Source organism: Vipera berus (genome assembly GCF_964194415.1).
Source record: "Vipera berus genome assembly, chromosome: 3".
Lineage (NCBI taxonomy): Eukaryota > Metazoa > Chordata > Lepidosauria > Squamata > Viperidae > Vipera > Vipera berus.
Window position 1 is genome coordinate 124,652,733 of NC_138204.1, and position 24,674 is coordinate 124,677,406.

The 24,674-nt window shown below is 40.5% G+C and overlaps 1 protein-coding gene across 1 annotated transcript in view; it reads left to right on the top strand.

The window, feature by feature from the left end:
- SEMA5A (semaphorin 5A) overlaps positions 1–24,674 on the top strand; it is a 209,796-nt gene that overhangs the window by 25,396 nt on the left and 159,726 nt on the right. The window lies entirely within an intron of this gene.

The window sequence follows — 24,674 nt, forward strand, 5'->3', positions numbered from 1 at the left end:
CAGACGATTTGGTAAGATGGCAGCCAGACCACCGCGGACCGAAGCTCCTGACCAGGCCCGAAGACAACAACCACAAGCAGCGCAAAGAGTGCCACGAGACAGCCTGCCCAGATCTAGAGACCAGGACACCAGATGTGGTAGCTGTGGGGGCAACCACCCCAGATCAACATGCAGATTCCGCACAGCGAAATGCAGATCGTGTGGAAAGACCGGCCACATCCAGGCCATTTGCCGCAACCGGACGCGAGACAACCGAATCCACGAGTTGGACGTCTGGGCCGAAGGTAAGGTAACCCCCCGGGAGCATGGCATAGACACCCTTAGACCTAGGGCACAACAATCCAACCGCGGGGAGGGGGCGAGAGTCAACCACATAAGACAACAAAAAATAAATCACGTACTGAGGCCTAAATTAAAAATCGTAGTCCAGTTGCAAGGAATACCCTGCAAAATGGAGGTAGACTCAGGGGCCTCAGTATCAATAATTTCATGCGAAACCCTGAAGTACATTGAACGGGAAAGTGGTCACAAAATTCCGCTTAAACCGACAGGAATCCAGCTAGCCGATTTCCAAAAATCCCCCATAAGCATTAAAGGAAAAATCTCCATTAGGGTTAGTTATAAGGGGTTCAATGGATCATTGGACCTGTTAGTGACTGAGGGCCAAAGGACTAGTTTAGTAGGCCTTAATTGGTTCCCTGCTTTAGGAATTTGGGTAGGGGGAATAAATACAATTCAAAGTAAGACCCTCAAATCTGTTTGCGATGAATTCGCAGACGTATTTGATGGATCTTTAGGCAAATATAAGGGCCCCCCCATTAATTTTAATTTGGACCCCGCTGTAAAACCGATTAGATTGAAGGCCCGGAGGGTGCCTTTTGCCCTTAAACAAAAAATCGAGGCCGAGCTTGATAAGCTTGTAGGCCAAGGCGTACTTGAACTGGTCGAGGGAGGCCTGTGGGAGACACCAATCGTCACACCCCTTAAACCTAATGGGGATGTGAGGGTTTGTGCCGATTATAAAGCCACTCTAAATTTAGGAATGAAAAAACACGCTTACCCGGTTCCAACGGTGAAGCAGGTCCTTGCGACGATCCAGGACGGCGCCATCTTTGCCAGGCTCGACTTGGCGCAGGCGTATTTACAGCTTACCGTGTCTAAGGAAGCCGCCGAGGCCCAAACAATTGTAACCCACAAGGGGGCATTTCGAGTTCACAGGCTTCAATTTGGAATTGCAGCAGCTCCAGGCATCTTTCAAGAGGTGATGGAGAGGACCTTAAAGGGCATACCTGGTGTATGCCCTTACTTTGATGATGTCCTGATTGCTGGAAAAACTGAAAAAATCTTAGCTGACCGACTGGAACAGGTACTGGGGAAATTTAGAGCTGCAGGACTTAAATTAAAAAGGGAAAAATGTTTTATAGGAGTTAAATCAACAGAATTTTTAGGGTTTAGAATTGATGAGAAGGGCATTCACCCAACAACTGAAAAAATTAAAGCAATTAAATTGGCACCTGAACCAAAGAATAAGGCTGAATTACAAGCCTTTTTAGGATTAGTCAATTTTTATCATACATTTTTGCCACATAAGGCTGCCATAGCTGAACCATTACATAGACTCTTAGAAAAGAAAACCCCTTGGCAATGGCAGGAAAAACATAGAATCAGTTTTCAAACGTTGAAGGACATTTTGTCTAGCCATTCCACTGTTACACACTTTATTGAAAATAAGCCAATTTATTTAGCGTGCGATGCTTCACCCTATGGTGTGGGTGCTGTCATTAGCCACTTGGATGACAAGGGTCAACAAAAGCCAATTGCTTATTATTCGAGAACACTTACAAAAGCCGAAAGAAATTATGCCCAGATTGACAGGGAAGCCTTAGCAATAGTGGCAGGTGTAAAAAAGTTCCATGATTACCTTTATGGTAGGAACTTTACTATTTACACTGACCACAAACCCTTATTGGGATTGTTCACCACGGATAAGCAGACACCTCAAATCATGTCCCCTAGGATGCTTAGGTGGTCCATATTCCTCTCAGCATACTCATTCTCCCTAAAACATAGACCTGGCAAGGAAATGGGCCATGCAGATGCCTTAAGCAGGTTGCCACTGACTGACACTGAGAGGGATCCTGCTCCAGTGGGCCAGATTCTGTCATTACATGAAATACCTGAGTGCCCATTGACTGCAAAGGACATTGCCATAGCCACTAAGAAAGATCTCACACTTTACAGAATTTCAGCATGGGTTCAGGGGGGATGGCCCAATAAGAATCCAGACCCCAAATTCACACCTTATTTTAGGAGAAAAGATGAATTATCATCTCATTTGGGATGCTTGTTGTGGGGCAGCCGAGTGGTGATTCCTGAGATTCATAGGAAGTCAGTATTAGCTGAATTACATGATGGCCACCCTGGAATAGTACGCATGAAGGCTCTAGCTAGAAGCCATTTGTGGTGGCCTGGGTTAGACACTGCAATTGAAGAGTGCGTAGCTGGTTGTTACCTATGTCAAAGATCTAGGCCGGAACAGGCTCACATTAATACACACAAGTGGGAGGCGGCTAGGAATCCATGGTCACGTATCCATATTGATTTCGCAGGCCCATTTCAAGGCCTAACATTCCTAGTTGTGGTAGACAGTTTCTCCCGGTGGTTGGAGGTTGTGCCTGTTCAAACCATGTCATCAGCTAAAACAATTCAGGTTTTAAGGGGCCTCTTTGCCACCCATGGGTTACCTGATGTGATTGTCTCTGACAATGGGCCCCAATTCATCTCTGCTGAATTTCAGGATTTCCTCAAGGCCAATTGGATTAGGCACACGACTTCGGCACCCTTTCACCCGTCCACCAATGGCTTGGCTGAACGCAACGTCCGAACAACAAAAGACGCTCTGAAACGCATCATCCGCGGCAACTGGCAACAGAGATTGGCACAATTCCTTCTGTCACAGCATACTACACCCTGCACAGCCACAGGGAAGAGCCCGGCTGAGATGAGGTGGGGAAGAAGATTAACAACAAAGCTGGACAGACTTCACCCTGACAGACTACCCACAGAAGCTGAGGCGGCTATACCAACCCGGTCTCTCAACATTGGTGACTTAGTGTGGGCCAGGAATTATGGTCCGGGAGACAAATGGGTACCGGGAGTGGTCATCGATGTCATGGGGCCTTTGTCTTATTCTATTGAGGGGGAAGGGAATAGAGTAATGAAGAGACATATCGACCAATTAAGGAAAAGGGCCCCAGAAATTGATATTGTAAAAAATGATGTGGGCAAATACACACTGGCTCAAGATGTCATACTCAATCCTGACCGCCTGAGCTCGACAGTTACCAGGGACGGTGAGGGTGGAGTTGAAACACAAACCAGGCTACCTAACGTAGTGCCTCAGCTGGGCAATGATGACGGGGAGTTGATTCCAATGGGTAGCTCAAGTGCATCTCATAGAGGTCAACAACAACAAACTCAACAACAACAGAACACTAACATTGTGTCATCAGAGCCCTTGGCCCAAACATCTGGGACAGGTGCCAATAGCCAGACAGCAAATGAGACGGTTGCCAACAAGAGTAATAGATACCCCGCCAGGGTTCACAAGCCACCATCATATCTGAGAGACTATGTTAATAAATAACATTAGTGGGGGGGAAGGGGTGTTGTGTCTGTAGATTAATTAAAAGGGGCCTTTCTGGAAGCGGGAAGCTCTGAGTGCAATTATTGGCTGATGCAACTTAGGCGGGAGTTTCCGGGCTGGGGATTGGCCACTGTTTGAATGTAGCTAACTATATAAGGGGGAGTTAAACGGTTAATTGCCAGTTGACTTATGCTTGTGTTAATAAACGTTCTTGCATTAAACCTCACGGTGTGATCGTCTATTCGAACCTAACAGTTAGGGCCTATCATTCCTAAGAGAAACAATGCTGGTTTAAATTCTATTTGTTTTTTAATCATCATCTCTAACCATAAGTGTATCTTAAGCCAAAACCTTTTTGCTTTAGGACATGACCACCAGATATGGTAATAAGTACCTGGTCTTTGATTACATTTCCAACAAACATTTGAAGTATTTTTAAACATTTTAGCTAGTCTCACTGGTGTCATGTGCCATCTAAAAACATTTTATACAAATTTTCTTTATATGATACAGCTTTGGTTAATCTAATATTTCTATCCCATAGCTTTTCCCATTCTTCAAGCTCTATAGTATGTCCAACATTTTTTGCCCATATTACCATTGTTTCTTTAACTTGTTCCTCCTCCATCTTTAAGTTAAGCAGTAATCTATAGAGTTTTTAAATCAGCTTTTCATCTGTTTTTAGCAATGTAAGATCAAGTTCTGTCTGTTCCTTATAGAGCCCCAGTGCTTTCACATCTTTTTCATATCTTGATTGAATTTGTAAATATGGCCACCATGATAGGTCAATACCTTGTTGTTGTAAGTCTTGTCTAGATTTCAATCTTCCTTCATTGTCTAGTAAGTCTTTATATGTTACAAGTTTATCATAGTTAATTAAGTTTGGGTAAGCAAAGGCTTCCATTGTTGAAAGCCATTTAGGTATCTTAATATAATTTTTCTTTTATTTTTCCCCATTCTAAGAGAAGTGCAGGAATTTCTGCATGGAATTTCTGTCTATATATATTATCCTAAGAAAGTTAACTGTAGAGAAACAGTTGCATGCTGGTATAAAATTGTTCTCAGATGTTTTCAAGAATAGGAGTGTTCTATCTGGGAGAAGAGATAGGTATATCTCATTACAGCTGTCAAGTCATTAGTGGAGGTGTACTTCATAATGTTTATGACATCTTCTGTTTATATGTCAGAAATGTGTATACAGTATTTTTTCTTATGCGATATTCTAATAGCTACGACACCTTAGTCCATGTCACAATCTGTAAATTTATAATCATCTAATCTTTCACAGCTTCTGATTTCCCTTGTTCCTATATTTATCTATTTATCAAAGTCAGCAAATCACCTTTAGCAAATTTAAATAATTTCCCAAGGAGATATATATTACATATTTAATTATTCTAAAGTATTTTAAAGAAATAATGTTCCAAATTTAGCTGTGCCTTTAATCTGTTTTTATCTTTTGTATTTCAAGCCCTAGGAAAACTTTTTTTTCCCTTTTAGCTGTCTTTAAATCCTTTTGTTTATTTCTTTGCTTTTTATTTTAATCTGTCCTGTGAGTTGAAGGTGCACTCACTGGGTAGTTTAAGAAACTTTGCTGCTTGGAAGATCTCTGAAAACTTTAAAATGTCTCTATTTTAGCATGCTCTAAAAAATGGAGTAAGCAAACCTATTGTTCTTTAGACAGGCTTTGGATGAGGCTGTGGGCATGATGTTTTCTTCCATGACTCCCAGCACTCTATTTACAAGTTCCTCTGGATCCTGCAGTTTCCTCACAAGGAGCTGTCTTCTGGAGCTTGAGTGAGTGATCTCTCAACTTCTCCTTGTTCAGAGAAACTCCATTTACTTGGGCTCACTGCCCAGCTGCCAGTCTTTCCTTGGCATCATCTGCGATGCTTGGTGACATGTTACTTTGCTAAATTCTCCTCCCAGAAGAATGCAGTTTCATTGGAGCACTATAGTATAGTACCACTTTTCCTTCCATAAGACATTGAACTAACATTTAAGCTAGCCTGATATGTAAGTTAACTAACATTTAACTTGAAAGAGGTTTAAGATAATGAAACTGGAAAGTGTACATGAAGTTTGGTAACATAAGAAGGAAATTAGCATTACAGTGGTGCCTTGGTACTCAATTGTTTTAATACTCATCAAATTTGGTACTCAACACAGTTTGACACAAAAATTTTGTCCCAATATTCATTGTTTGGTACTCAATGCACAAGCTAGAACTTGGTGATGACAGCTGTCTTGTGACTTACTACATTATTCCTTATGGGAAACATTTGTTTGGTACTTATCATTTTTGGTACTTTAGGGACGCGGTGGCTCAGTGGGTTAGGACGCTGAGCTTGTCGATCGGAAGGTCGGCAGTTTGGCGGGTCGAATCCCGAGTGCCGCGTAACAGAGTGAGCGCCTGTTACTCATCCCAGCTTCTGCCAACCTAGCAGTTCGAAAGCACGTAAAAATGCAAGTAGAAAAATAGGGACCACTCCGGTGGGAAGGTAACAGCGTTCCGTGCGCCTTTGGCGTCTAGTCATGCCGGCCACATGACCACGGAGATGTCCTCGGACAAGCGCTGGCTCTTCGGCTTTGAAACGGAGATGAGCACCGGCCCCTAGAGTCGGAAACGACTAGCACGCATGTGCGGGGGAACCTTTACCTTTACCTTTACCTTATTTTTGGTACTTATCGTGCTTCCTGGAATCAATCAATGATGAGCAATGAGCTACCATTGTACATTTAAAAGTAAATATATCATATGAGCAGTGAAGGTGATGAAACTGGAACAGTTCTGCAACAACTCATGTTTCTTCATACATATATCTCTACATGCCCTGAAAACTTGTTTTCAATTTGTTTTTATTGGCAGAGATACAAGTCTGGAATGAAATAGTTCCAGGAACACAACTGAAAATAAATCTGCACAAATCTCTCTTTTCCTGACCCTAGCAATTATTGTGGTATGATGTGTTATGAACTGTAGATATCATAAGCTAAGGCTGGTATGGTTATACATAGTTCGAGTTCATAGTTTGGTCAGTTGAATCAAGTGGGTTTGGAAGCCCCATGAGAATGGATTGTTACAAGATATAAATATAATACTTTGCTTGTGGGGTGTTCAGTTAAAACAGGAGTCTTCAAACTTGGCCCTTTTATGACTTGTGGACTTCAATTCCCAGAACTCCTCAGCCAGGCACACTGGCTGAGGAATTCTGGGAGTTGAAGTCCACAAGTCATAAAAGGGCCAAGTTTGAAAACCCCTGAGTTAAAATGATGCCTGGATTTATTAGTCAAAAGGTAAAGAAGCCCTCAGTTGAGTCCAGCTCCTGCTGATTATATAGACATAACTATGTTGGTATTTTTGGCAATAATGTGAAAATATCTTGCTATTCCAGTCTTTTAGGATGTTTTTCAATTGCTTAGTTTAGCTTACATCTCTAGTATTCCATAGATTTCTCCCATTCAAACAAGGCACTCCCCTGCTTACTTTTGGAGATCAAGCAAGTTTTTAGTAGGCATATGTACTTTTTCAAATGGTCAGTCTAATGCCTCCTTAAGTAACACCAGCTGCCTGCAATTAGTGCAGGTTCGAGTCCCACCAGGCTCAAGGTTGACTCAGCCTTCCATCCTTCCGAGTAGGTAAAATGAGGACCCAGATTGTTGGGGGCAATAAGCTGACTTTGTAATAATGCCGCTTGGGGGGGGGCGAAAGCCCTAATAAGCAGGCATATACATAGAATGAAGGCTATTGCTAAGCACATTGATTTGTGCTTAGATTGTAAGCCTCCCTGAGTCTTCGGAGAAGGGCGGGATATAAATGGGATTTAAAAAAAATGGTTATTGTGAGAGCTAGCTTGGTGTAGTAGTTAAGGCATCAGGTTAGAAATCAGGAGACTGTTCTAGTTCTGCCTTAGGCACAAAGCCAGCTGGGTGGCCCTGGGTCAGTCACTTTCTCTCAGCCCTAGTAAGAAGGCAATGGCAAACCACTTCTAAAAAAAATTGCTAAGAAAATTGCTGGGACTTGCTCAGGTGATCTCTGAGAATTGGCCATGGTTGAATGGAAGAAAAGAAAAGTGGTTATTTAGCAAGAAGGGAGACTGTGGCATCAGTACAGCAGTCAGGTTTTCTGACGAACCAAAATCAAATCTCAGGAATGATTTGATGTAACCCGATGGGCTTTGGGGTACATGGATAAGCCTTCCCTAATGCTTTGAGATACTTTGGCTTTTACTCTGCTGGATAGAGAGACATGGCAGGAATGCTGAGTGAAAGATGCAGCCAAGCCCTTTGCTTCAAATATGCCATAATTTCTCACTTGGCTATGCTCAGTGTAATTATACTTGCACAGGAACAAACAACTCAAAATATCAAGTTGCACTTGCCATGCAATAAGTACTACTTCAAACATAAAAATCAATGCATGAATGACACTTGGGCATTGTAACATTGTCAGCAGCTGCATCTCTTTCCAATTTTTAAGGCTGGCAAATACTTCTTTTTCTACAGTACTACTAGATACTTTGCTATGTCAGTTGTTGCTACAATTATGCCATTGTATAGCATGATTCTGGGAGTAGGGGAAGATTTATGGTCTTCAATTAAGAAACTTGTTTGGAGATAATGCCTATTCCTGTGGTTCTTAAGAATGCCCATGTGAACTCTGTAGAGTTCACATGGGCATACAATGACATCTTAATTGACTGGTCCTTGATTCAGTAGATTTTTCAATGGGTCAAATTCCATTGCAGTTTCTACCATTTGTGTAATGCCCTCTCTGATGCAAGTGTGTCATTAGTCATTAGGCAAATGAAGTAAATCCTCATGATGATGTGCCATCCAATTTATAGGATTTTTGTGAATCATGGATCTTTCCTTCCCCACTAAGTTTATAAAAACAATATTTCTGTGTAAATAAATCTCTAAAGGTGCATGGCCATCACTGGAGAAAAATTAAATTACACACAGTGAATTCCTAAACAAGGAATTTAGACTTGAAAAATTACTTGAAACGCAGTGACCCTGGGTCTCTTCCAGTGAAAAATTATGCTAGGGGGACAAATTAATACCAGATTCCATATATTAATACTGCTATTAGCATGGAGGTTTATAGCTAATTGTGAATAAACTGGGTAAGCTAATAGCTGTCTTGATTTAGGGCAGTTAATATTGGTCTGATATCCTGATCCTACATAAACCCACAAAATGGATGAATTGCTAATTCAAGCCTTATCTATATTGAAATTGGTGGGAACAGGAATGTTAAGCAGCTGTGTGACTTCTTGGTATGACTGGAATCTGATTAGACAACTCAAGAGTGGGATGGAAAACAAAGTTACATTGAGAAAGTTAATTTATGCAGTAGAGACTCATCACCAAGAGCTAAAAGCTTGGCAGAGTATCACTATTAGAACATTATGCCTCATGTTTTGTCATTTCTAGCAACATAGTGTAGAAAACAATATGAAAAAGTTCAGCAAGGAAAACAATTTCTGTAATGTATTTATTGGCAAGAGAAGGTATTGTCTATGTTAAGGCTATGCAGATATCTTGATTTTGCAACAATGCATGAAGAAACACCAAACTCTATACAGTACTGGATGTAGAATTCTGATTTATAGGTCTTCAATCTTTATTTAGAAATTTATTCTGAACACAGAATATTTTCTATGTTCTGCTGTAATATAATCTGGGGAAAAAAGCTTGTGAACTCTAAAGGTTTGAAGCTAACACTGAAATGGGTAGTGGGGACATTTGGCAAAGTGGACCATTTTAAGGTAAAAGTGAAGAGTCCTTTGAGTCAACTTTAGTTCTTGGTGGTTTCATATCACTTGTCTGCTGATGGTCCCCTACAACAGGGCTTTTCAACCTTTTCACCCATTGTTCCACTTTTAAGATATGGCAACATCCGAGTACCACCAGTTGCCTAGCAAGGTGTCAAAAACTTGATGATCAAAAAAAATAAAAGGAAAAAAGTGATGAAGTACAGGTAGTCCTCAACTTACAACAGTTCGCTTAGTGACTGTTCGAAGTTACAATGGCACTGAAAAAAGTGCCCCCCAAGCCACAGCCGAGCAAGACACCTGCCTGTCTGCCCAGTGGCACTCTTCCTCCTGTCCGAGGTTTTCATTGTTGTGAGCATTTCTGTTGAGGATTGGCAGTGGGGGGGGGTGGGGGGGGTGTTTGGTTTTTATTCCCCCCCCAGGTGGTTGCAGCAGGTTTTGGTCACTTCACTTGACCCTGGGACACTGTGACCATCATAAATATGAATCAGTTGCCAAGCATCTGAATGTAAATCACAAGACCCTGGAGATGTTGCAACATTCCAGCTGATTGGCGCTTCTTCTGGGCTCAGAAGTGCCAGGATCAGCGCTGAGCTCCAGCTGGAGCCTGGCGCTGATCCTGGTGCTTCCACTGAGCCCTGACAGCCCTGCGGCTCCAGCCATCTCTCACTCAGGCTTGTGTGGTGCTGCCACCGGTTCAGCTCATTCCCCTCCCCAGCTACCACTTTTCTAGGATGGTTGCATACCACCTGATTTATACTGTGATCCATTTGTTTGTTTTCTTGACTGTCCTTGATATTTTTAGTGGCCTTCTCCTACATCGGAGTTGGGGAAAAACATCCATGCTCATTGAGTTAGTCTATGTCTGATGAACGTAGAATAATCTTGCAAGGTAGATGGAACTGCCTATCTTGATATGTAGTATGAGATGGGAAGAAAGTCAGAAGCTGAAATAATAGGGTTTTGCCTGGAGCTTTTAGTAAAATGGAATATTGCCCTACTTTATAGAACTGCTGTAAGAATTACTGACATGCACATTGAACGTCTCCAGCTGGAGCCTGGCACTGATCCTGGTGCTTCCACTGAGACCTGACAGCCCCGAAGAAGCGTTGATCCTGGCGCTTCTGCTGAGCCCTGACAGCCCTGCAGCTCCGGCCATCTCTTGCTCAGGCTTGTGCAGTGCTGCCACCGGTTCACCTCATTCCCCTCCACCGCTTCCACTCTTCTAGGATGGTCGTGTACCACCTGCCAGGTGCCAATGTACCACAGGTGGTACCCGTACCACTGGTTGAAAAGCCCTGCCCTACAACCAGGCTTTGGAGGTATGCTTCTCCATTTTCAAAATCAAGTCTTGATTGAGTTCTCAGCTCTAATAGCCTTACAATAGTCCCATGTCCCTGGAATTTCTCTATCCCTTTTCAAAGCCATCAAGGTTAGTAGCTGTTACTGTTCCAATGGTAACAAATTCCACAGGTTAATGATGCATAATATACAACAATACCTATTATCTTTAGTCTGTGCTCATTCTTATGTCAGTCAGCTTCATTGGCTTACCTCTGGCAGTAGTATTTTGATTGAGAAAAGCTTCTCTCTGACTGTTACCCTTTATTAATAATGGTGTGGGGTAAAAGGCCCATGAACCACCCTGTATCACCCACCACAATTTCTGCCAGTCCACTCCACCCTGAGGATCAGGCTCCCCCTGGGCTGACAAATGAACAAAGAGATCCCATATGTTGAAACATATGAGGCTGAAATTTACAAAGTTCTTCTCCTATTAAGAAATCAGCAGATTCCGGGGCTAACTTAATAAAACGTGTAGACACAAACTCTTTTAGCCATGCAAAAAGAACTCTAGACACAAACTCTTTTAGCCACACAAAAAGAACTTTCGCATTCAAGTGGTGGCTATATTGCACGTTATGGTGTTGAATAAAACCACTCACTTCAAACAGTTGTGACCTGGCTTGGATTCAAACTTAGAACCTTTTCTTCTATCAATTTGGAAACCCAGATGGGATTCCAAGGCTAACCTGGCCAATGGACCCAGTGTAGGTAAGAACTCTCACCCAGCCAGCACCAGACCACTTGTCCGGAATGTGCTACCCCAAAATTTGCCCATCACAACACAGATAGTAAGAGTTTTTGGGTTTTAGCCAAATGGCTGCTTGAACTGGAGGACCTAATCAGTGAGAAACTTGCAAAAAAAGAAAAGAAAAAAAGTGTTTGTGTGCCCACAGTGTGTGTGTGTGTGTGTGTGTGTGTGTGTATGAGGCCCACCCTTTCCTCCTGTAATCCAGAATCTACATCCTACGTCATTCTTGGCCATACCCAAACTCTGACCTTGAGTCAAGTTGTGACCAAGAGACCTTGGAAAGCAAGGTTGTCTTAAGTCCCAGCAGGCAGCAGAAGGCTTAGTAAATGGTCTCCTCTCTATGCAATTATCAGCCTAGTTCCTGACTAAGTCCAAGTAGAAAAGGTGGTACTTGTACTCTGTGTAGGAGTCCCACCCACAAATGCACAGCACTCAAAAACTGACAGGGGGTAAAGATAGGGAAGCTCACTAGGAGATCTTCCAGGATATGTGTGACGCCCCAAATAGGCAGGGACACACATGTCATATAGGGTCAATGGGAAATTTTGCATCAGAAATTTCACCAGCTTCCCCCTTAGGGAGATTGCTTATTGCCTGGGATGGCAGGAAACTGCCCAGGCGGAGAAGAAAAAGGACTATATAGGGTGTGGACGAAGATACCAACTCAGGACAAAATGGATCACTGAATAAGGCTAGTAAAGATGAGGATGGAGAGAAGGAAGAAAAATGTGTTTTTGAGAAACAAGGTGGTGATATTGAAAATAGGGAAAATGTAATTTTAGGATCATGGTAATTTAGGTTTAGCCTGTCGATCAGAAGGTCGGCAGTTTGGTGGGTCGAATCCCGAGTGCCGCGTAGCAGAGTGAGCGCCTGTTACTCGTCCCAGCTTCTGCCAACCTAGCAGTTCTAAAGCACATAAAAATGCAAGTAGAAAAATAGGGACCACTCCAGTGGGAAGTAACAGCGTTCCGTGCGCCTTTGGCGTCCAGTCATGCTGGCCACATGACCACGGAGACGTCCTTGGACAAGCGCTGGCTCTTCGGCTTTGGAAACGGAGATGAGCACTGGCCCCTAGAGTCGCAAACGACTAGCATGCATGTGCGGGGGATCCTTTACCTTTACCTTTAATTTAGGTTAACTGAAAAAGAAGATTCTTCATAATCTAATGGTAGAAAATGTACTCAAAAGAAGCTATAAATACAACTGGATAGGTTCTGAACGATTGTTATATTGAATGAAAACTCTTCCACAATCATGAAAGCATGTTTTAATTTTTTATATATATATTTTTGTACTTTCAGTCCCTGAGTGCACAATTGCTCCAGAATGTGTAGGGACTATGCACTTGAGAAGGTCATTGTGTTGTGTAAAATGAAGCGCAGAACCTTCACGGAAGCATGAAATCAAAATGATAGGATACCTTAATTATCCCATATCTGTTAGGGGACAGGCTCAGCCAAGCATTGTCCTAGCAGATCAGCTATCCTTGAACCTCATTAATTGGGAAGACTTTGCTGAGAAAGTAGAAGGAAAGTGATCACATATCATTGTTTTTTTAAAAAAAGTAGTTGATAAGAGATAAGCAGTGATAAGCTAGATCTTATGGCAGGAGAAGTTAATGGGAAAAGGAACTCCCACGGACCATGAATGTCTAAGGCAGGGATCTTCAAACTTGGCCCTTTTATGACTTGTGGACTTCAACTCCCAAAATTCCTCAGGCAGCGTGCCTGGCTGAGGAATTCTGGGAGTTGAAGTCCACAAGTCATAAAAGGGCCAAGTTTGAAGACCCCTGGTCTAAGGAGTGCCTAAAGAAATAGGCACTAAAAATGTAAACACAAATAGTTTCATTCAGGAGGGGGAAAAGGCAGGACAGCAAAAGAAGCTGAAATGGCTACACAAAAAGACTGGAAAACAACATAGGATATATACCAAATGTGGAAAGCGGGGTAAGTTACACAAGAAGAATACAATCAACCCAGAACTGTCAGGAAAGCAAAAGCTCAAAATAAAGCTAGCAGATAAATAAAACACTATAGATATGTTAAAAAAGGTGTCGGTGTGTGTGTGGCTGTGTGTGTGAGAGAGAGAGAGGGAGGGAGGGGGAGAGGAATTACAAACAGATGCAAATGGAAACAGATAACATGGAAAACTCAATTTTTCTTGTTTTCCAACAAAAACCCTGTGTTCTACAGAAAATTTGCAAAGAATCAAATGCAAGGGCAGGATTGAAACTTGAGAATGATAGAAATATTTCTTCACAGGGAAAGAGCACAGTTCTCCACGTTCAGATGAATTGCATCCTTGAAGACTGAAGGAACTAGCAATTGGTCTGCCTGAATTCCTGTGTATTATTTTTTATACCTTCTGGAGAACTGGGGAAGTGCCAGCTGGCTGGGAGAGAGTAAATTGTTCCTTTCTTTAGAAGGGGGAAAAGGGAGGCTCCAACAAACTGCAGACCCATCACTGTGTTGCTGACACTTGGAAAGATTCAAGAGCAGGTCATAAAAAAAATGTTTCTAAGCATCTTGAAAACAAGATAGTAATCACCAGAAGTCAGCATAAATTTGCTGGATGCAGACTTTTGCCAGACCAAACTTTACCTTCTATTTCTGATCTATTAACTTTCTTAATAGACTGTCAAATGCTTTGCTGAACTCAAAGTATATTGAGTCTATACTAGTGCAGCCCCACAAAGAAACCAATGGAAAGCTATTTAAGTGTGGGTTAGACAGAATAACTAATAACTGGATAGGCAGAAGGCTTTGTGATGTACCTCAAAGCTTAGTCCCAATTTGGGTGAAAAGATGGAAGGAATGCTTATCAGATTTGCAGATTGTACAAAACTGAGTGTGACAGGCAACACCCAAGAATTTAGAAACAATATTAAAACATGATCATAATAGGGTATGAAAATTAGGTTAGGAAAGTAGATTAAAGGTAGAAAACAATTTAAGATTAGGAAGGGCAAAGTTCATTACTTAGGGAACAAATTATAATTTGCACAGATACAGAAAATGGGAGAGGTACTGGGCTGAGTAATAGTATATACAAAAAAGTCTTGGAACAGTTGATGTGCAAATTGACTCCTAGCCAGTTGCATAATAGTAAATACAGTTTTAGGCTCCATCAACAGATAAATAACAAATGTTAAATCACAGGAAGTAGTAATTTCACTGTATTTTGCTTGAAGTAGTGTATTGAGTTCTGAATTTGTTCTTTAAGACAGTTCTTAAAAATGGAACAGATTCCAAGAAAGGCAGTGAAGATGATCAGGTACTATAAACTAACTGCTATGAAGAGGAGTTTCATATGCTTAGCCTTGAAAAAAATAGCTGAGCAAGCATATGATAATTCATTTCAAATACTTGAAAGGAAGTCTCATTGAAGAAGGTCAAGATCTGTTGTCTCTTGTTGCAGAATACAAAACTTGGAATAAGGGATTTAAATTACAGGAAGGCAGATTTTGAATGGTTATTACTAGGGGTAAAACTTTCTAACAATAAGAGCAGCTGAGCATAGAACCACTTATCCACAGAGGAGGTGAATTCTCCTTCATTGCAAATGTTCACATGTGGGATAGACAACCATCTGCCTGGGATACTTCAATATAGATTCTTGCACTGAATAGCGGATTTGATTTGATGCCTTCCGTCTATGTGATTCTTTGTAACTGTTCTGTGGTTATCCTCTCTTTTAATTTTGAAAAACTCAATTACATTTTAAAGCACATGTGATTCTTTCCCAAGCTAGGAATGCTGTTTCCTGCTAGGATGAAGAACCAGATTAGATTCCATTAGATGCTTCAGGGGAAATGTTTTGCCCTGTTTTGTAGGCAAGTAATATGAGTGACCATCTACTTAGTTTGTATAAGGTGTCTCTAGGATCCTTGTCAGGAGTCTTACAGCAGTATCAGCACCAGCTGATCTTGACTGACCTTGAAAACATAGACCGGCCATGTCAAATGACATCACGTGACGTCGCGCAACGTATCGGGACGGTTTTGCCATTGCCGGCAATGGGGTGGATGTGGCTTCCGCACGACGCATCCGGCCCATGGGCCGGCAGTTTGACACCCCTGACATAGACCTTAATAGAACTTGAATGGGTTGTCATTGGAGTTTAGGCAAGAAACCGGACTAGGAAATAAATGTTCCAAAACAGGTGAGGGCAAATCAGTTCCTTATTGTTTCTAACATGAGTCTTTACTTTTATGAGATTGAATATTTATAAGCAAATACAATGCATTTCTATGAATACGATGGCACTTTACACGTTTTCCTTGGGTAAGGATGTCTGGGGAAGAGCCTCAATTTCTAATGTTTCCTCCTTATGTGGCAGTTACCAGAAAATGGGAAATGTATCCAATAACAGGAAAGAGCTGGTACTGTTGTACCTTTTCACAGATCTGTCAATTATATTGGGATGCTAAGAGTGTAGAGCAGTAAGTGAAGAGGAATGCTGAGAACAGATTTACTATGCCCTGGCCCTTCTGGTGAGAATACTATGGGTTGCTTCATAAATATGTACTTAGGTATGTATCTTCAGTGCAGAAATGGGACTTCAATAAATACAAGTGTCATATACAGTTGTAAGGAGAAGCAATTGGCTTCTGGTTAAGTAGATAGTATATTTTTTATATTAACTCAATACTCAGTGAAATATAATTCAGGTTTCCCTTGGCAGTGAAACAGCTCTGAGCAGTGAAGAGAAAGGGTGAAGTCCTCTTTTGTATTTTTCACAGGATATTGGGATTGATTGCAGGTGGATTTGGGCACTGGAGTTGCTTTGGGCTCATATCCCCTCCAAATGTAGCATGAATATGCTCAACAGCCACTTATTTCTACAATGTCCTCACGACTTTGCCACAATATCAAGATGAAGCACCCCAATCACTTCTGACAGAACTGCTTGCAGCACAAGTTCAAGATACCACTTATTTACTATGGATTGCAAAGTCCTCCTAGCCTGTTACCCTTCAGCTGGGTAAATTTTGATGACAAACTGAGATTCTTTCAGAAAAATGTTAGGCACAATTTAAAAATAAAATCTGATTTGTAGGTCACAGATGAATAGGTGGGATTATGTCAAGCAGAAGCATCCCGCTTTGCTTACCTTCTTTCAATTTATCACCTGGGCTACAGTATTTGGACCATTTTTAATGTTCTTTCTGAACTGCACCAGAGCCATGTTCAGAAATTGATTGACAGGACATGGATAAGGAACACCTCTGTTGGTGCCCTATTCTGCAATCCAAAGTGGATTTCTCTAAGAAATAAAATCTTTAAAGCCTCATCATACAATCTTGATCAAAAATAAATCCCATTAACAGGTAGCAGAACACAACATATATCCAATGGATTCCCTTTATAAATAATCTCTTCCATTTTTCAAAAATCTTGACCTTTAATCCCATCAGGTAGTGTCCCACAAGTTGGTTTCTTTTCATTTTCTCTTTTTCCATAAACAGTCTGAGGAATTTCATTTTTGCCTCTTCTCAGAGAGAGTTTCCTTGATTCCAGTCATTCCTTTTGTAAATCTGAAGAAGGTTTTTCCAAGTCACTTTTCTGATTTATTATTTTTATGTCCCCTTTAATTATTAAGACATCAATTGGTTTCCTTTGTAAATTCATTTTGGCATGGTTTTCCATATCACTCATATATTTGGACATTTGAAAATCCATTTTCAAACCCACATCTGTTTCCACGTAACCTTTGTAATCCAGCATTTTTAAAGCTTCAAATCTACATTCAAATCGGTCTGTTTTATGTCATAAAATCTGTTCTTCTTCTTTATCCTCTGCTATAGTATCAAGCAATCTTGTAAGCAATTTCTGAGTAAATTGATACCAAACAGCCCTAATTTCTTTTATAGTCAGATAGAGTTACTCCATTGTATTAATTGGTCTGTTCTCCTATGAGAATAATTCTTTGGTTGTTTTTTTTCTTCTGATTCCCTAAGCCAACCTTTCAGTCCCCTCTTATCATTTTCTTATTTTCCAAGAACAACATTTTCGCTCAGGAGGATTTCTTACATTTAATTTCAGACTTCATATTCAGATAGCCCTTGACATCTGAACACCATTGGGACTGGAATCTCAATCACTCAGCAAAATGGTCATTAAGCAAGATGCCCGTGCTTTATTCAGTGACTGCAAACCTGACTCAGTTGTGGTCATTAAGTGGATGGAGCAAAAGAGCTGCCTGCCAAAGGAAGACAGGCAGTTCCTCTCCATCTGTGGAAGGGAACTCCAGCGGTGAAGTGCAGGAAAGAGCTCAGATCTTCACTAATGTGGAAGGGAACTCCTGTACTGGGCTGCAGATTCTGAAGATCCAAGTTTCATTTCTGCTGCTCAACAGATGTTTCCCACCCCCTGTGCATGAAGGAGAGACAAAACTCTTCAGCATGCACCAGCACCAGCTTTCAACCTTCCCTGAAGGCTTTCCCATTCACTTTCTGGGGAAGCTGGCAGAGAAGAGTGCAAATAGTGACCACATGATCATGAAGTGCTTGGCAACCAGTTGTAAGTGTGAACACATTGCCAAGCACCCAGGTTATATTACATGACTATGTAGCTGGAAGTGCTTTACGTAAAAAGTGTTATACGTTTGAATGGTTGTTAAATATGACTGTCTGTAAATTGAGGACTATCTATGCAACATGTCCAAATAAATCAATACTAAGCAGCTTTATAAGGTAATTGAGAGAGTAAGAAGGCATACCCAGTGTTTTTTTGAAAAGTGTTGAGTCCCTGGATCTCTCATAACTTTTGGAGAATGCTGTTTTGTGACCTTTTCACAGGGAGTATCTGTAAGGAGCCAAGCATGGGTGATCCTTGCCTTCTTCTTAACCTGGAGAGGAGTTCCAAGGAGCTCATGCCTGCACGAACTCCTGCATTTGTCGCTCTATAAAAAAGCAGTCATGCTCAGTCCGCTATGCTGTCACAGAAGTTGAAATTGCTCAGCTCCTTAATCACGTTGATTGCCATTTTCATCGTCTTTTTCACTGCTACAATATTCTTTTTGAATTGTAATAATATTGCAGTTTTATTTCGGTATCGATGCTATTTCTCATATCTTTAGAAAAGGAATTTGATTTTTTTTTACTGCAGCCACATGCAGGATCAATGCTTTTATTGAGTTGTCTCCTATAGTCTTAAGATTCTTTTCCTGATCAGCCATAATCAACTCACATCTCATCAGTGTACAGGTGAAATTGGGATATTTAACCTTAATATGTATCACTTCACTTTTTGTCTACCATGAACTCTGACCGTATTTGCAACCCTAAATATTTAGGTGTATTAGCTAACTTGGCTATTTGGTTTGCTCCTAATTTCGAATCATTTTTTTCAAAGTTAAAAATCATTAGCCTCAGGAAAGTTTCTTGATAGGCTCTACTATACAGGTCCATTTACTGCAAATTGGCATATACAGTATTTATTCATGTTCTTTTTTCTGCTCAACCAGTTAGCAATCTGTAAGCAAACTCATCTATTATCACGTCATTATAAATTTCCTCAGTACTCTCAAGAAAAACAAAAGTGTTTTAGAAGTCCAGATAAATTATAGCATCCAGGTCATTCCTATCTGCATGCTTATTAATTTTAGGAATTCTAACGGATTCCTGAAGCAGAACTTGCTTTTGCAGAAGCCATTTTTGTTCTTTCTTCCTTCAACACAAACTTGGCCTTCCATCTGCTTGTCAAGGTCACTTTTAATAATATTGCTCACTAATTCCTAAGGCAGTGATGGTCTCTTTTAGAGACCAAGTGCCCAAACTGCAACCCAAAACCCATCGGGTGGGTTTATCGCTGGGTGCTGGATGGGCATGGCCCATTGGGTGGGTCTGGCCAAGGTGGGCATGGTCACCTCAATATTGCTCATGGGGATGGACGCCTGTGGGGGGGTGGGCAGGGATGGAGGAGATCCAGTGGGTCTCTGGCAGGCCGGACGGTAGGCAGGAGGCTTGTCCTGCGGGGTGAGGGGAGACAGGGTGGGAGTGCCATTGCCATGGGGCAAGGCAAGGGCCAGGGCAGCTGCTGCCTGACACCTTCAGCCCTCGCAAACAGAGGCTAGCGAGTGCATGGGGGCTGACGATGTCCATCAGCAGCCACAGGGCTCTGAGTGCCGCCTCTGGCCCGCATGCCATAGGTTCACCACCACTGTCCTAAGGACTTGAATTTGCCCCCATGACTTCTGGATCCTTTTTTTTTTAAAAAAAATCCCTATAACCATAGCCACTTTTCAAGGCAGATGAGTGCTTCTAAAGATAAATTACATATTTTTGTCTGACAGCCAAAGTCATCAGTGTATTCCAGGGAACATAAGAGAAGAAGGTCTGTTAGGGTGAGCTTTGAAAGGCTGATGTGATGTTGAATTGCCCTGTTAAGTTGCTCTGATGCTCTTCATAGGAAAGGGGTACTTTTATGACACTCTGCGAGAGCTCCTGTCTCTGGAGAGTTTATGGCTGAATTTGAAAACTGCCTTTGAGTTATGGCAGGAGAGTCAGTTGGGAAGCGCTATGTTATGCTTTCAATTAATCATTGACTGTGTTTTTATTATAGGTCCTTTTGAGAAAATGCACTATTTTTCCCCCTCTGGTGTCAAAATATCATTAAGAACTTGATGATTAAGGGAGCAATTAGCACATCTTTTGCAGAAGATGGATGTTAGAAAGCTATGTGATGCTACACTATCTATATTGATAAGAATACACTCGTATCTTAAATAGCTTGTCATTGTTAGGATTTAATTAATCACACATGAGTGAATTTCTGAGCACCATTAGTAAGTAGCATACAGTGGTTTCCATACGAATATTCTTCATTTCATGACACTTTTTTCACAGATACTACACTCCAAAGAGCTCATTCTTATATTCCTTTGTTGCTATGCTGATTCCTTCTGTAAAATGGATATTTTTTATTGCTGTATGTAAATTTACCTGGATTGAAACTCACTACATAACATAGAAGTAAATCATAATTTTATGAAGAATAATAGCCAATACAGTTAATTTAACTTCCCACATGTATGCATTCTTTCATCCTTCATCCTCTGTTATTTTCCCTTTTTTTAAAAAAAAACTTTTTTATTGGTTTATCAAAATATAAAATACAAGGAGAAATTAAAAAAATAATAGAAAATTAAAAAAGGGGGAAGGGAAAAGAAAGAAGATAGTGTAAGAAAAGAAGATAAAAAAGGTATCACCTTCTGAGTCTCTTTAGCACAGTAGAAGATAGCAACATTATTGTCACAACTTATTCCTTTTACACAACAGTATGCACAAACCATTTTGACACCAAGCTGGCAGGAATAGCCAATACTCCAGAAGATAGGCTTAAGATACAGGAGGATCTGGACAGACTCGAACACTGGGCGCTATCTAACAAAATGAAATTCAATGGTGAAAAAGTAAGGTTCTACATTTAGGCAGGAAAAATCAAATGCACAGGTATAGTATAGGTGATACCTTGCTCAATAGTAGTAACTGTGAGAGAGATCTTGGAGTCCTAGTGGACAATCACTTCAATATGAGCCAACAGTGTGCTGTAGCTGCCAAAAAAGCCAACACAGTGCTAGGCTGCATTAACAGAGGGATAGAATCAAGATCACGTGAAGTACTAATACCACTTTACAGTGCCTTGGTAAGGCCACACCTGGAATACTGCATCCAGTTTTGGTCACCACGATGTAAAAAAGATGTTGAGACTCTAGAAAGAGTACAGAGAAGAGCAACAAAGATGATTGGGGGACTGGAGGCTAAAACATACAAGGAACGGTTGCTGCAATTGGGTATGTGTAGTTTAATGAATAGAAGGTTGAGGGGGTGACATGATAGCAGTGTTCCAATATCTCAGGGGCTGCCACAAAGAAGAGGGAGTCAAGCTATTCTCCAAAGCACCTGAAAGCAGGACAAGAAGCAATGGATGGAAACTAGTCAAGGAGAGAAGCAACCTAGAACTAAGGAGAAACTTCCTGACAGTTAGAACAACTAACCAATGGAACAACCTGCCTCCAGAAGTGGTGAATGCTCCAACACTGGAAGTTTTTAAGAAGAGACTGGCCAGCCATTTGTCTGAAATGGTATAGGGTTTCCTGCCTGAGCAGGGGCTTGGACTAGATGACCTCCAAGGTCCCTTCCAACTACTTCTTCTTCTTCTTCTTCTTCTTCTTCTTCTTCTTCTTCTTCTTCTTCTTCTTCTTCTTCTTCTTCTTCTTCTTCTTCTTCTTCTTCTTCTTCTTCCTATATTATTATTATTATTATTATTATTATTATTATTATTATTATTATTATTATTATTATTATTATTATAACAAAAAACAAAATCAAGTTTTCATTTTCTTTTTATTGCAAGCACAAAGTTTGGAAGCAGTTCAAAATAGAAGCTAGCTTAAATATATTCTCATATTTGGATAAAAGGATCAGTTTAACCATCTCTGCTTCCCATTGCTGTGGGGAATAATGTATACCTCCATTGACTCATTAATCTTTATCCTAATTCATATTAATACAGTTTTTTTAACCCTAAAGGGAGAAAACACTTTCCCTAGTTTTGATACTTTACTAACTTTAAGCAATACTCAAATATTATATATAGAAATGAAAACAAAACAAAAAGCCCCCCTTGATTTTAAACCCCAAACCCAAAACTTACATTAGGGCTTTCACAGTATTACAAAAAGAACAAAACAAACAAAATAAACAGAAAAAAACAAACTCCAGAGGACATGCATTTACAAACATATTTTTTTTAAATTCCATTTATATCCCGCCCTTCTCCGAAGACTCAGGGCGGCTTACAAGCTTAGCAGTAGCCTTCATTCTATGTATATGCCTGCTTATTAGGGCTTTCACACACACCCCAAGCGGCATTATTACAAAGTCAGCTTAATTGCCCCCAACAATCTGGGTCCTCATTTTACCTACCTCGGAAGGATGGAAGGCTGAGTCAACCTTGAGCCTGGTGGGATGCGAACCTGCACTAATTGCAGGCAGCTTAAGGAGGCATTAGCCCACTGCTCCACCAAGGCTTAATGCTTTCTTTCAATACATATGTCAATGCTTATAAAAATCCATCCTAACTCATTAAATCATTAAATTTAAGTCATTCCCTCCTCTGCTATTTTTCCTAACTCTTCAGTCCAAATAAGAATGCCACTTAAGGAAATGAAAGGTCTCCTCCTCTCTCATATTTTAACTCTCATTATTTTAGGCAGAAGTACTTATCATTTCTGGCTATTTATTATCCTCCCCTTCTGAGTGATTATTTCTATATGTTGTACATCTTTTAGAGGGACCCTGAAGAACATCATAATTTACGTAGGAGTGACTATATTAAATGCCAGAACAATTGAGACACTTAAAATACCAACAGAGTTATTTTCTGTGTGAACATTCATAAGCTACTCTCACCTCTATTAGATGAAGTTGGGGAACGTATAAATTCAAGGTTTAAGTTGGAGGTAGTAACCAATAGAGATATGGGGAAACAAAATACAGGACATGTGAAAAGTAAGAATAATGTTGTTGAAAACATTAGGCTTCATAGCTTACTTCTTTGTCCTGTACAATACATGGTTTCATTTGTTAGAAGTGTTCCACCTGACTCTACAGCACAAAAGGTCAAACTGTCCAGTCCCTTCAGCAAGGATAGATGTGTTGAAATTTTGCCATGCATATTAAGTATTCCAAAATCAATGAGGAAAACGCTTTACTTGGATCATTCTGTCATGACCTCATAGCTGACCTCCTTAAGCAAAGATTCTACAAAAACTAATCTTATGAAATTGTTGACCTAAAATCCATTAAGAATGTCAACTTTAATTTCTCATGGATTAAATGGAAGATAAAGGTTTTTTTTTATCAAATATGGTTTAGTGCGATATGTGAACCCATTTATTAATCCACTGATCAGTGTAACAACATCTACAAATATTAGCACAAAGATGAAATCGTGTCATCCTTCAATGTTATTGCTTTATTCCCATCCATACCTGTATTGAAGAAACGTGTCTGCAAACTGCCACACAAGTATACAACACAGAAACAATATAACAAATGTTTAATTCCCAACCTAATGAATTTATTAAAATTCAGACCCATTACCTACTTCTGATCTAACAGTTCTGTATACCAACAAATCACAGGAGCATAAATGGGATCTGCCATCATTGGGTGCATAGTAGAAATATGCAACAATTAGAAAGCATGGCCCTTTTTTGACATTCTTATCACAAAACTGAAGGATGGCATGTTGTAATCCCAAATTTATTTTTTTTTAAAAAACATGCAGGAACCAAATTTTAAATTTCTGCAGGAACTCCCCCTCCCCCAAACTCATAAGATCAGTTGCATCTCATCAACAAAGTATATCAACACCAACACTCAATAAAGTGGAATTTAATTTCCTCCAAAATACATTAAAGAAGTTACACAGTTTTATTAAACAAACATACTAGGAAATGAATCAACATAGGTAGTCCATAGTTTAGCAGCTACAGTAAGGAGTTACAAATTTATAGTTAAGCAAAGCAGTTATAAAATTAAACTGCACTATGCTTACGGTTTTACTTTTGCTTTCCTTTGGTTTACAGACCTGAAAAGAACATAAATGTGAGGATGTGTCATAATCTTACTTTTTCATCTCTGTTGTAACTGTGTATAGTTACTAAATGAGGCAGTTGCTAAACAAGGGCTATTTGTAAACAGAAACATACCACAGAACTATTATAATACTGGTATGCACAAAAATGCATTTAGAAAACATCAGTTGGTACTCCAGCTATGAACATCCTACAAAAACAACATAGAATTCTGTACAAACCAAAAGACTGCATACATGACCAAGGCTAATGTGATGTTGTTGTTGTTAGTTGCGAAGTCGTGTCCGACCCATCGCGACCCTATGGACAATGTTCCTCCAGGCTTTCCTGTCCTCTACCATCTTCTGGAGTCCATTTAAGCTCATGCCTACTGCTTCAGTGACTCCATCCAGCCACCTCATTCTCTGTCGTCCCCTTCTTCTATTGCCCTCAATCTTTCCCAGCATTAGGCTGTTCTCCAGTGAGTCCTTCCTCCTCATTAGGTGGCCAAAGTATTTGAGTTTTAGCTTCAGGATCTGGCCTTCTAAAGAGCAGTCAGGGTTGATCT